Source organism: Thermobia domestica, chromosome 10 (genome assembly GCF_964235325.1).
Source record: "Thermobia domestica chromosome 10, izTheDome1.hap1.1, whole genome shotgun sequence".
In the NCBI taxonomy this organism is placed as follows: Eukaryota; Metazoa; Arthropoda; class Insecta; order Zygentoma; family Lepismatidae; genus Thermobia; species Thermobia domestica.
In genome coordinates this window covers 79,100,649-79,113,893 of record NC_137463.1, presented here as the reverse complement: position 1 = coordinate 79,113,893, position 13,245 = coordinate 79,100,649, and positions in this window count along the sequence as shown.

Below are 13,245 nucleotides of genomic sequence, written 5' to 3'. Positions count from 1 at the left end.
ACTGACTTTAAACTTCTAAAGCATACCATAAAAAAAATAAGACTTGTTCTCTTCTTTTGTAACAGCCAAGGTGGGTAATGTTGCCATTACCGTCCCTTCCCAGAAAAACTAAATCTTTGAAAATCAGGAAAGAAAGTTTTACGTTCCCTTCCCTCTACTCAAACAAGTAGCCCCTCCGAGAAGAGTTTCCCGGGCCAGGTATGTGGTTTACAACGCCGCTTAACGCACGTAAAAATGTAAGCTACTGAAAGAGAATGGTATGCTAAAGTTCAACAAATAATAATAAGTCTTCAAAGGTTGCAGGAACATAACTCTACTTGATAAACAACACAAAAAAAAATTCAGATAACTAACAAATTTTATTATTTTTTTTTTAATATAAACGTAATGTTGAATCTAACAACGAATTTGTAAAGTTCGTAAAAGTTTGTCCGATTTTGAAAAATATTTTCAACTACTAGCAGATTTAAACAATTTCGATTCATGCAAAAACCACAAGAAATTTATAATTACTGAAAAATTTATCAGGCACATGTTGCATGAAGTAAAAGTCCAAGATGGCTCCTGCCTTATCACAAGACATATTCAGCATCAACCATATTTGAAATACACATATTTATATTATAGAAATTCAATACCAATATATGAACTGAAGGTTCAATTAGAATATTTATCAATTTTCTATCTACATTTTTTTTATACTCACGGAAAAACCCAGAATAATTTTTAAATTCACAAAATAAAATATACTATACACACTATAACATATGGTGTAACACATACCTCGCGAAGAGAACAAGTGACGGGCCCAATCACTTAATTTCAAAGCTCCTTCATCGGAAGGATAAACAACCAATCAAATTTAAGTATAGCAATCACATGACATTGACAAAAGACTAACCATAATACCAGATAATTTAAATTAAGAAAACACCAACTCTCTATCGCAAAAATATACTGTAGTGGAATACAGGGAGGAAAAAGGAAGGTGAATAGGTTACCAAAATAATAATAATAATAATAATAATAATAATAATAATAATAATAATAATAATAATAATAATAATAATAATAATAATATAGAAGGAAACAGCGCTGTTTCTAATCTTAAATTAAATCCCTTTTTCATTCATTTTATTCTATAATACCAATGTAAAGATCACTACGGCACAAGTTAACCAGGAAAAGTCAGTAGAAATGGTAATTTCAGGAGGTGGCACGGAAGAAGAGGGAATCCCGTCCCTTGGGAGCCACGAAATTCTACCCGTGACCATGTATCCTATCGTGCTCAATGTAGATTTCCAATGTCTTCGTAACACTACTTTTAAACTCCAATGTAATGAAATTCCTTCTGGAGATTGGAGAACATCTGGAATCATCACTGACGGGAAGTTACGAGAGGGAGAAAGTATCAAAACACTTTAATCCAGGGGTAAAAGTGGACCTGAAAAGGTAGGGGGACGGTAAGTAGCGGCATGACGTCACGCCGTCCCCCTACTTATCTTTCCCAATTTTAATTTTTTAGGAATGGGGACACCGTACATATTTTTTGGAGGTGATGGGACTGCGTTCTTCCGCGTTTCCCCTCACTTTTACCCCTGCTTTGAGCATAATGCTTTAAATACTAAATGCTGGAACTCCTGAAGTTCCTACTTCCACTGCATGTGGTGCTAGGGTAGTCTATGGTATATTAAATCGTTATTTTCTACATACATTATGTACATGCAATGTGAATATACATATCAAATTTAAAATGTGGTAATAGTCATGCTTTCTACACATATTATAACATACATCACTACTTTACTCTAATATTGGCCCACACATAAATAGGAATTTCGTGTAGGCCTATTCTTCATATTTCATAATCCACATTTCACTATAAAATTGTCGTAATATTTATAATAAACACATAGCCATCTTTTCTGGGCTACTAAGCATGCTTCTGTACCAGAAGCAAAATAGGAAGATCATCGAATCTAAATAGGCTATTTGTGGGAATTAGTTTTGTAAACATCAGCAAAGAACAATTCTAAACAAGATAAAAATATCCATTACAGTGCATTGTTCCAATCCATTAAACTGTACTTCGTCCATTTATATTTATCTGCTGAGACTATATGTGTAATAATAAGTATTATTCTACGGAACAAAACTAGTTTGAAGAATTTATCATGACTATAAATTTGAAGTCTTTGAATTAGAAAACAAAATTACATTTTTGTTCACCAATTCTCTTCCATTCCGCCAAGATATTAGTAATTCAGGTAGCAAAATATTATGCAATGCTCGGAAATACAGTCATTTTACTATGTGGAAGAAGTATGTAAAATAAAATTAGCCGCAAATCATGTTCATTGCCTTTTATATCCTCTCAGAATTCAACTTCTGCCGAGTAAAAGTACTTTGAACTACAATATTAAAACCTCCAAAATGTTGTATCTAGTTTTACCTTAATTTTGAAGAAACTCAACCAAAATAATGTTTCAGCTTATGGTACTGCTCAGGATTTACTGATCAACAAGCATATGAAACAAGATAAATCATTGATGATATAATAACTTATCTGCTCACCTCACAATTTTTTTTAGTTAATTTTCTTTTACAATATCAGTTTAATACTTGCTTTTGGACTTTACTAATTAAATTTCAAGTATCTAACGAACCTTATTTCTGCTAAAACTTGCAAAATTGCAACATTTATCCAGGAGAAGAAATCCTGTACAGCTATCTTCGTTGTTAAAACACCATCATGTACCTAATCTCAACCCTAGACGTTTAGCAAATCAGAGGTTCACACGCCTGTTTCCATGACAACGCCATATTAAAAGACATGGAAAAATAAACATATACAATACTAAGAATATTGTAAAGTTCTCCCTGTGTAGCGGTAGGTAGAGCTTTGGTAGACCGGAATCGTCACCCACTACCGATTTGATTATATAAGTCTTCCATAAACAGCATTCTAGAGAATAATGCAATAATGTAATTTCTGTAACATAAGGTAGAGAAATGTGATCCAGAGTCCTAGTAGCCTAGGGCAGGATCTCCACAGTGCTCCGCTGCAAGCTAGGTGGAGTGGATTAGGAATCCCCGATGCTCCGAAACAAGCAGAGAGGGGGTTAGAAAAAGCCACAACTCCGAAGAAAGTTAAGTGACTGAGGTTAGGAATCCCGACAGAACTCCGAGCAAGCTAAAGAAATGATTGACCACCCAAGACTGATAGCTGTCCATAGAATCCTTTTGGGTATATAAGCGCACCAGTGTGGTGGTGGCGCTACTGTTCCCTCGTCGTCATATGACTGCCCTAACAGCACAGGATGTGCTAGGAATGTGCCATTTAGGTGTCCCAGCTACTTTTTAGGTACCCGACACTTGGCATATATGATATTCATGTGCTAAGTATGTACTTCAGTTACCTACAATTTTAGGTACTTGTTGCACCTAATTGATATTTGCAACTAGGTACCACAAATATAGCATTTATATACCTGGCTCAGTTTTGCACTCTAACAGTCATTTGTTTTTATGTCGTCACTTGGGACATATATCTGTCATGCTCTAGGTACGTCCTTTAACTACATACTGTTTCAGATATTCTAACAGCACAAGATGTGCTAGGTATGCAACATTTAGGTGTTCTAAATTCACCTCCCACATTTGATGCATTCGTTGCTTGTTTTTCTAAGTATTTGTGTACTAAAAGCAACAAACGCATCAACTTTATTAGATGGCAACTGTCGCCGATTATTTGAAAGTGAACATGGAAAAAAACTATGAAATAAATAGACACTCGTCATTTTGTTATAAAATTACATGGCGAGCAGATTTTATCTGATCCCAAACGGTTATCGTCGAATATACGCGGTTAAAGGAGCACTCTGATTAGCCAAATTCAAAAGACCTCAACAATTTATCCCTCTACAAGCGACGTTGCCTTTATTGCCTCCGTGGCCAAGTCGGTAGAGCACGCGGCTAGTAATCCAAAGGTGGTTCGCGCCCACCCTGGAGTACTTTCTTTTTTACTTGTTTAAAGTGTTTTTTAGGCTCACCTTAATGTAAATACGTTACGCATGTAGGCGATTTAGCATATTTTGGGGAAGCAATTTTGTGGTTTATTGACGCTTACGGCGTGGGGAACATACCTAGAACATAATAGGCACGTTCCCCAGGTACCTGTCAGGCATGTGCCTAGGGGCGGACATAGACTGTAACTATCACTTGCCATCCATGTGATTTCTCTCTCAGAAGTACATAAGGCATATACTGGACACATTTCCATGTACCTGAGGGAACATAATAGGAATAGGCCTGCTATGTGATTGTGCTGTTAGGGTGGTGGTGTCGTTGTTCTCTCTGTGGTCTGCAATTGTAGTATTCCATAGTAAAGTGCACGTGGTTGTTGTTTATAAATGGGATCACGTGTGGAATGTTTGAAACACACATTACAATATAATCAGCCTGTTTCTGATAATCATCGAAGTTTTTGAGTGAATAATTTTGAAAAATATTTATCACAATGAGATCGAATATTTAGAATATGAGGATACTAAAATTGTATAAATTCACAGAATTTTCCTATAAATTCACAGATAAGAATTTTCCTAAATATATGCATTTCGATGGGTAACAACTTGATCATTAATATCACTTCGCCCACATATAAGCTAGTTAAATAATGACCTGACTAACTAATTGACGTAAACGAAATCTTAGAAATATCTAATAATATTAATAATATATGAAATTTACAACAAAATATGTTATTATAAAAAAAAAACTTAACAATATGGGAAAAATTTACAAATAAGATCCCTACAATGTATGTTCGTGTGTTTGGTTTTTATATGTACGAGATGAAAATATGTCTCCCTTAAATATGTAGAGCCAAATGTCTTATATAGCCTGTGCAAGAATAAGCAGGCTTAGACTGAAACCAAAACTACAGTAACAGTAACAAAGGAAACAGCAGTACAGCACTTCGAACAGACAACTCGATATTTTATTTTTCTTCGATAGATGAAGACCATGTTACGAGTTTAAAAAGACAGTTTTCACCCGATCATATTTTTTGTTTGTTACAGGACAAATCGGAAAATATAGACTTAGTTGCGACGTTGGTAATCTCAAATGTTCAATTATAGTTTCAACACATCGCCAAAAAAGTGTTGTTTACTGAAATTAATGATATCACTCACAGTGAGTGTGTGAAAGAAATAGTATTTTCCTTTCTCCAAACGATCGCATCACAAATTTAATTTCTTGCTTTTGGTTGTGGATTATCTTTGTTGTACAGAAAATAGTGACAGCCAATGCCGTATTTACTATTTTGTTTCGAAAGGGGCTTTGCTAACTTTAGTCCTGGAAATGTGAAAATTCTGCAAAATATTTCATTTACTTTAATATAGGAAATAAAATTTCGGGGGAGCTTAAGCCCCCTTAAATACGCCACTGATAACAAGTATACCTTGAAGTCTCAAAATATTTAAAATGATAAAAATGCCCGCCAACTAAGCAAGAGACAACAGTCATGTGAAATCGTTTAAATTGTGTGTTAACTCGAATTACAGTAGAATCAGTGAGGAACAACCTTAGTTCGTCACGAAGATCAAACAACCATGTCAGAACCTTACCCCGAGACAGACAGCGAAATTCTGTGTGTAATAATAAGTATTCTTGATCTCTCCCCATTTCATTACAAAGAGCTAAAATAACAGAATTAAGAGGACAGCTTCTAATAAAGTTAACATTTTTTACTGTCTCGTCAAGAATAGGTGTCATTTTGGAAGGCATGCAACGTGCAGCTAGTCTAGTTTATTAATCCGAATGAATATGTTGGAATAGGCACCACTTACGAATTAATAGTTCAATTTATTGATGTTAATGTTTTCTATGTATATCTTTCAGTATTGATTAGTAATTTTCTTATTTCTTCTTTCATCTTTTGTATTCTGTTTTTCTCAATTGAAACCTAGATAATGTGCATTGCAAATATCTCAGATTGAGCAACATAAAGTTTAATAAAAATAAATTGTTCCACAAATTGGAAAGCGCTGACGTATAGATAATAAAATCACCACTACAAGAATAAACTAAGACTGGTGTTGAAAGTCTGCAATAAAACCGTTGAAATTCTATATGCAGAACATCCAACACACCATCCAACTAATAGCATCCAACTCGTATTCTAAGACCTGGGAATATAGTGGTAGTTATATTAGTTACATTAAAATTAATAACTTTTGAATGTGTTTCTTTAGAATCTAAGCAAATGATTTCTTTATATCTAAAAACGTTATCCTAAAATATTATCCTAGAAACTAACAGTAGATGACATTATTGATCTATTTGGTGCCTGGCAGACCTGGTACGAAATTAGAAAACTCATTTAAACAATTATCTACGAGTATCATATAAAAAACGAAACTTTTAGATCAAAATTTTTGAAAGCTGTGAGGTTAAGAAAATGAATTGATATCATTGTCGTAAAGTAATAACATGAACCACCACTCCTTAGCGAATTTGTACAATGTAAACACAATTTAGAATATTTCTTGAAATGAAATTATATTTGTGTAACGCCCCACAATTATGTTCTGAAGGATAAAGGACACCGTATTTAAGAAAAATTAATAGATTGGAGATTAATGGTGGAATGAGTATGTAGGAGATAACGGGGAAATTCCGAGCAACTCGCAGGCATGACGTTGTTCGAAGCAGAAATCCACATGGCATGCGATCGAATTAAGACTGTTGGACACCAGAGATGAGGGTTCTAATACTGATCCACCGTGACCTTACAATAGGATGTTTCTCACAAATTTAATATAGACGACGTGTGAGTAAAGAGATATGCGATTGCAACCTACATTACCACGCAGAAACTAGTTTTTACATCGCAGTGATTCTGGTTGATTGATTAACTAAGCGTTTAATAAAGACATCAGTAGCGGAGCTATTCATTCCTGTCATGAAATGATGAATCGTAACCAGCACCGTAATTTAGATTTTTCTGGGGACAGCAAGCATTAATACGCGTATTTGGCCCCCCTAGAAAAAGTTGCTTTTCTAATTCCTGGGCTCCCTCTTTCCATCTTTCTCTTACTCTTTATGGACTCTCGGTGCCTGCGGGCCCTTCCGCACGGCTAGGTCTGCGGGACCGTTAGTTACACTCCTGGACTCGTCCTATGCATGACAAATTAATTAAGGGGACAATATTGACAAATCTCAAAGCCATACGAATATATATTATTTCTAGGGACCCTAACAGTAGACATTTTTTACTGAAACAGGTCCAGGAATCATTTTTGTTTTATTTACAGTTTGTGTGCTGTTTTGTTTATGTAATGTAGTGAACCTGTTCGATGCTTCATTCGTAATTTCATGTTCGTATCTATATGGACTAAGAAAATTTTGACTTAAAAATGGGCCCCCTCAAACGGTGGGGAGCTTCCCTGGGGGCCAGTTGCCCCCTGCCCCCATAAGTTACATACAGCCCTGATCGTAACATGTTATCAATTGGGGCATTCTTTTATTATATCATATTTTAAAAATTTCATCTCGAAGAGGATGAAGCGGTTATTTTACTAGAATTTGTTCTTTTAAACCACTGTATGCTGAAGCACGGAAGTTGGTACAAATCAGGCGCTTTTGTTTCAGACGAATATTTCTATTAAATTACTATAACGACAAAAAAAAAAAAAAAAAAAAAAAAAAAAAAAGATGAGACACTTACCGATTTATAGATTCAGCAGAAGAAACTGATGTTGGTGGAAGTAAATTCGTATGCGTAATTTTCAAGAAAATTAGCAAAAAATATTTAAATCTAAAAATTTATACTGAACGACAACCACGTCATCTATCCTCATCGCATTTATAATACGGTTAATGAGAAATAGCCCAAAAATAAGATTAGCTCTTGAAGTTTAATTTCTGCATTGTGCAAAGTTGAAACAATTACCAGTCGATAAATCAGATCAAGCTGAACAAAATGGCATGCTTTAAGGGTAAATTTTGATGCATAGTTTCAGAGAGAAAAGCAAACTTTTGTGGCGCTAAAAAGTCAGTCGTTCTATGACAATAATCAATGTTAACATAATCAATGATTATGCTGAAGCAGATTGTTTGTGTACTTATACACATTGCATTATGTATGTAAAATGTATGCTGTTAACTATTAAATTGCATCTGTGTGTCATCTTGTCCTAATGATGACACACACATCTACTACTAACAGTGACACACTCATATACTTCTATGACACACTCCCCTAATAGCAGAGACAACTTGCAAATCGCTTGCTGTAAGCTTGCATTGTAATTCGGCAAGCTTCCATCAGGCTTGACTGAAAAGCGTGCAAGCATACAGCAAGCTGGATTCCAGTAACGAAGTTAGGTGGGAGCAACCTTGCATTCAGTGTTCCATTCAAGCTTGACGCAATCGTTTTACGCTGGCGCTAAGTCAATAGCCAATGAAAGGCCAGTGATAATATGACGTTCTGCTAAGGATCTAAAGTATCGCTTGCAAGTGTCACAAAAGGCAGATCGTATGAAAGTACCCCTTCAAAGGGCAAGTGTAGAAAGACAAAAAGGAAGCACGTGCCAACTGGCTGAAAACTTTCTTGCTACTTGCATCATATACTCCTAATTGTGACACATTCATATAGTCTCAACTGTAACACACACATATACTCCTAACTGTGACACATTCATATAGTCTCAACTGTGACACACACATATACTCCTAAAAGTTACACATATATACTCCTAACTGTGACACATTCATATACTCTCAACTGTAACACATACATATACTCCTAACTGTGACACATTCATATAGTCTCAACTATGACACACACATATACTCCTAGAAGTTACACACATATACTCTTAACAGTGACACACATATACTCATAACAGTAACACACACTTACATTCCTAACAGTGACACTCATACTCCTAACAGTGATACACAGATATACTTCCAACGGTGATACACACATATACTCCTAACAGTGACACACATATACTTCTAACAGTGACACACATAGTCCTTGTAAATTTACTTACATGAATTTAATATGGACGTACGCCGAGAAAAGGGACGCAAAATATTGTCCACTAGACAACGCGGGAGCATTCGCCACCGCCAGTACTATCTGTAAGTAAATGAAATCCGTTAATCATTATTTCTTGATTCTCTTGGTACTTTTTTTGTTCCTTTTCTTTAATTTATGCTAAGAAGTTATACAGTGGAAAACAATTTATGCATAATGATCTTGACCCTGAGTGGAAATAAATCGGAACGTTTTGTGGCGGTGATCTTTATTCAAAGCTATTAACCTTGAAACTCTTGTATGTGTATATATAAAGGCAGATTAAAAAAAAGAAAAGTCCTCTTTTTTCTATTCTCAATGTTCTTTTTTTTTTCATTAATTTTATTTATGTATATGTATTATCTGTATCTATGTGATTATTATTAGTAATTCCGTATTAACAAGTCTTGTGGAATTCCCCCCTTTTTGACCACCATTTCATAATACCCGCTACCAGGGACACCTTTTGGAGTCATCTGAACAAAAAAAACAGTTTTGTGTTTTCTACATCCGCTTCCAGATGGCAATACCTCAGGCTTTTCTGTTATTTACTTTTTGTCACGATTTTAGAATATTGTACTACTACACAATGCCCAGAAGTTTTTTTTTCTTTCTATAATTTAGTTTCATTAACTAAGCTACTTTTCTTTTAATCACCAAACGACTAATTAATCAACTGATATACCTTAACGTTCACTTCTGCACACACGAATTACCGCTTTTGTATAATTGTGTTCACCCTTCCCTTTAACTGTTGAAATGTCCTTCAGACAATTTGTAGGAAGATTAATTTGCTAGTACAGATATACAATATCCGGTTTCAGTGTTTATTACAGGTCCGTTTTGTTATTTGTTTACAGATTTGCATCCTGAATAGTATTTAAAAAGAAAAGAATTGTAGTTTGTAAGCCCAGTGGCGTAGCAGCGGGTAGGTCTTCTGAACCCTTATAAGAACAACGTTAGATACTTCAATATTTTTTGGGAGCACGGTGACCTGTGGTGTTAGTGATCCCTGGATCGATCCCAAGTTAAGTCACTGTATGACAGTTAACATCATATCTGCGGATCTTCTCGAGGTTCTTCTGTATCCTCCTACTTTTCCATTTCATCAAGTAGCTCATAATTACTCACTTTCGTAAAGCATTTACCTCATTCGGCCTAGAGGGCATAATCGTAGAACGTTTCATTTAATCGTTTGTATTTCTCGAAGTATCTCCTGTCATCTAATTCGGAGTTACAGTGGAAGATGCGTCTTGGTTAGGAGTGACATTAGCAAGGAAGAATGGCAATTACTCCCTAAGTTCACTATATGTAATAAGCGGTACTCATACATATACTGGTAAAAAACATGCACCTTTACTTAAATCAGACTAAAAAATTTCATTTCATTTCATTTCTAACCTTACAACGAATGTCTTACACTAAAAAATCATTTCATTTCATTTCTAACCCTACTACGACTGCCTTACACTAAAATACCATTTCATTTTATTTCTAACCCTACGAATGTGTAAATTGTATACGTTTCCGAGTATATAGTGTATACTTTCCAGTATATAAAACAAAAATATATAAAATCATTATAGTATGTGGAATCTGATAAAGAAATTACCTTTTCCCATCCTTTCTAAAATTAACAAGAAAGAAAGTAGTAGTTTCATATACTAAAAACAAGACAGGAATAATTTTTCATAAATTTCTCCAACATTTTTTTTTTTCTCCAAAGAAATTGAACGGTTCCAGTGAATAGCTTGCAGTAAGATCTTAAAAAGTTAATTGGAGAAAGAAAGGCATCAGCTGGTTCTTGCTTGCGCCATACATTATATACGAGCTATCGAAAGCCACGCCTTGGTGCTTTTTTATTTTATTTTAAACCCTCTGTTGCCTAGCCCAGGCGCCTTCGGAGCACACAGGGTCATTGTGGTCCTTAGCTTCCTAAGGTGAGGTCTTTCCATGAAGTCCTGGACTCCTGCCGGGAACTGCTTCTTTACAAAACGGAAAGAAATAAATGTTAAACGAAAGAGAAAAAAAGAAAGGTGGGGCTGTGTGGAATACAGGTTAAAAACGCCTGGAAGCGAGAAGTCATAAATACAATAACTGAAGCCTTTAAGAGAAAACGAGCGTCAACCCTCGTATAATTGAATAACTACATACGTGATTGAAATATATTTTCCTTGTTCACAGGACGAGAAGAAATAAGAAAGAAACAATTACCGTATTTTCTACCTGCATTTCTATAGTGTGTAGTATTGCTCTTTCGAAGGAATAATTCTTGTGGTGACGTTGAAAGCGATGGTTGAGTGTTAGGGAAGAATTATTGGCGATTGGTTTCAAATCTTATTTTTCTTTTTTTAATTCATTTGTTCTGTTTTTCTAAACTTAAAAGAGTGTACAGGTCATAATTTTTGTGTCTTCCTACTTGTTAGAGCCCAGAAAAGAGAGACATTACACTTCACTTTTTTTCTTTTCTTTTTTCTTAAATAGAACATCTGTGTATGTGTGCATATTGTTAGTGTTAATCAAACTGGAAAGTCAATTCCAAGTAATTTTCCATCTTCCGTTAAGTTCCTGTTTGTAAGAGTTCGTCCAGTGAACTACTCATGAAAAAAGTTCCTCGTTCCGAAAGTTCTGAAGTTCCTCGCATCATTTATTGAACATTTGAATATAACATTTGAATATCCTATTGCTATACCTCATTCTGGTATCTTGTATGGGCGATAAACTAAACTTTTAGTTTTAGATACCAGAGTGAACCAGCACTGTCTACTTACACTCTATTGTGAATAGTTGCTTTTAACCACCCTAACCCCGTTTATGGGTTGCTTGTACTTGCTTAAATAAAACAGTGAATTTACTATGTTGGGAGATGTTTTAATGTACTGTAGATTTAATGTTAATGATGGATGGATGTGTTTTAAATCATCCTAGCAGAATAGACCCATACACGATTTGCCGATAAACACAACATCACATAATGAGCAAAACTAACCTGTTTGGTATTGGAACACCTTTTTGTATTAGCGGCGTTGAACCTGCTGCTCCCTCCTGTTGATTCTGCGGTGTTGATCTTGATTACTTCTATATGCTGTTGGTTGTTACGATTGCAGCCTCTAATCTTTCCTCTAGGTGATATGAGAATTAAACATACGGTTACTGGACCAACATTAGTTTTGGATGATACGTAATTTCTCAGTCCACAGATGAAAATGATAAATGATTGCAAGACTCCAAGATGACTTACTGAGACCCAGTAGCGGATCGTAGTCTGTACAAGCACCGGTTGCAATGTTGCAATATCAAAGGTATGTAGGTACGTGCAAGTGTTCCCCTCCCCCAGCATTCTTGAGTCCTATCCAAGAAATATTCAGGAAATATGAAGAGGAAAGTCTTTTAAGCTCTATTTGTATATTATTGATTAAATTATTTCTCGAATATTAATTTAATATATAAGCTATTTCCTTTTTTTCAAACAACCACTATCAATGTACGTTTATACACTATTTATATACAAAACCTCTACACTCATGTTATTGGACACGAGATAAATCGAATATATAGTATGTGCTGTAAGCCATGAATGATGGCGTTAATCCGAAAAGAAGAAAAAAAAGCAAGAAAATTGCATGCACGCAGTTAAACAAAATTATTTAATTATATAAACTATGCATTATTTTAGAATGGAAGGTCTTTCTTCGATCTTTCGGGCTTCAAATTTTTCTATGACTTTATTGAAATCTGAAATGCTGCTCGCCTAGTTTCTCGAAAATAGAAAGCATCGCTACCGCAAATATTTTCCGCTTTATTTTCTTTGGGGTCCAGAAACACCTCTCTCCTCCGACAATATGCATTTTGTTAGCATTTCTTTGTATAAATATACGGAACAAAAAGTCCATTTTCAGGAACCACGTATTTTTTTGTCTGTAAAGAAGCATGAAATCTAAGATGTTTTCCTTTGAAAATTAAAAAAAAAAAAAAAAAGTTTAACATTCCAGCAAATTAGGCGAAAGAAGACATGAGCACTGTTAAAAATAATTTCTTAAATTTGAGAAATTGCTTCTTATCTGTGCACCAAGACAATATTTTCTTAGAAATGAGATTTGGTAATTCTCATTCATTAGGAAAGTAACAGTATATTTTCTCGTTTTGCTTTA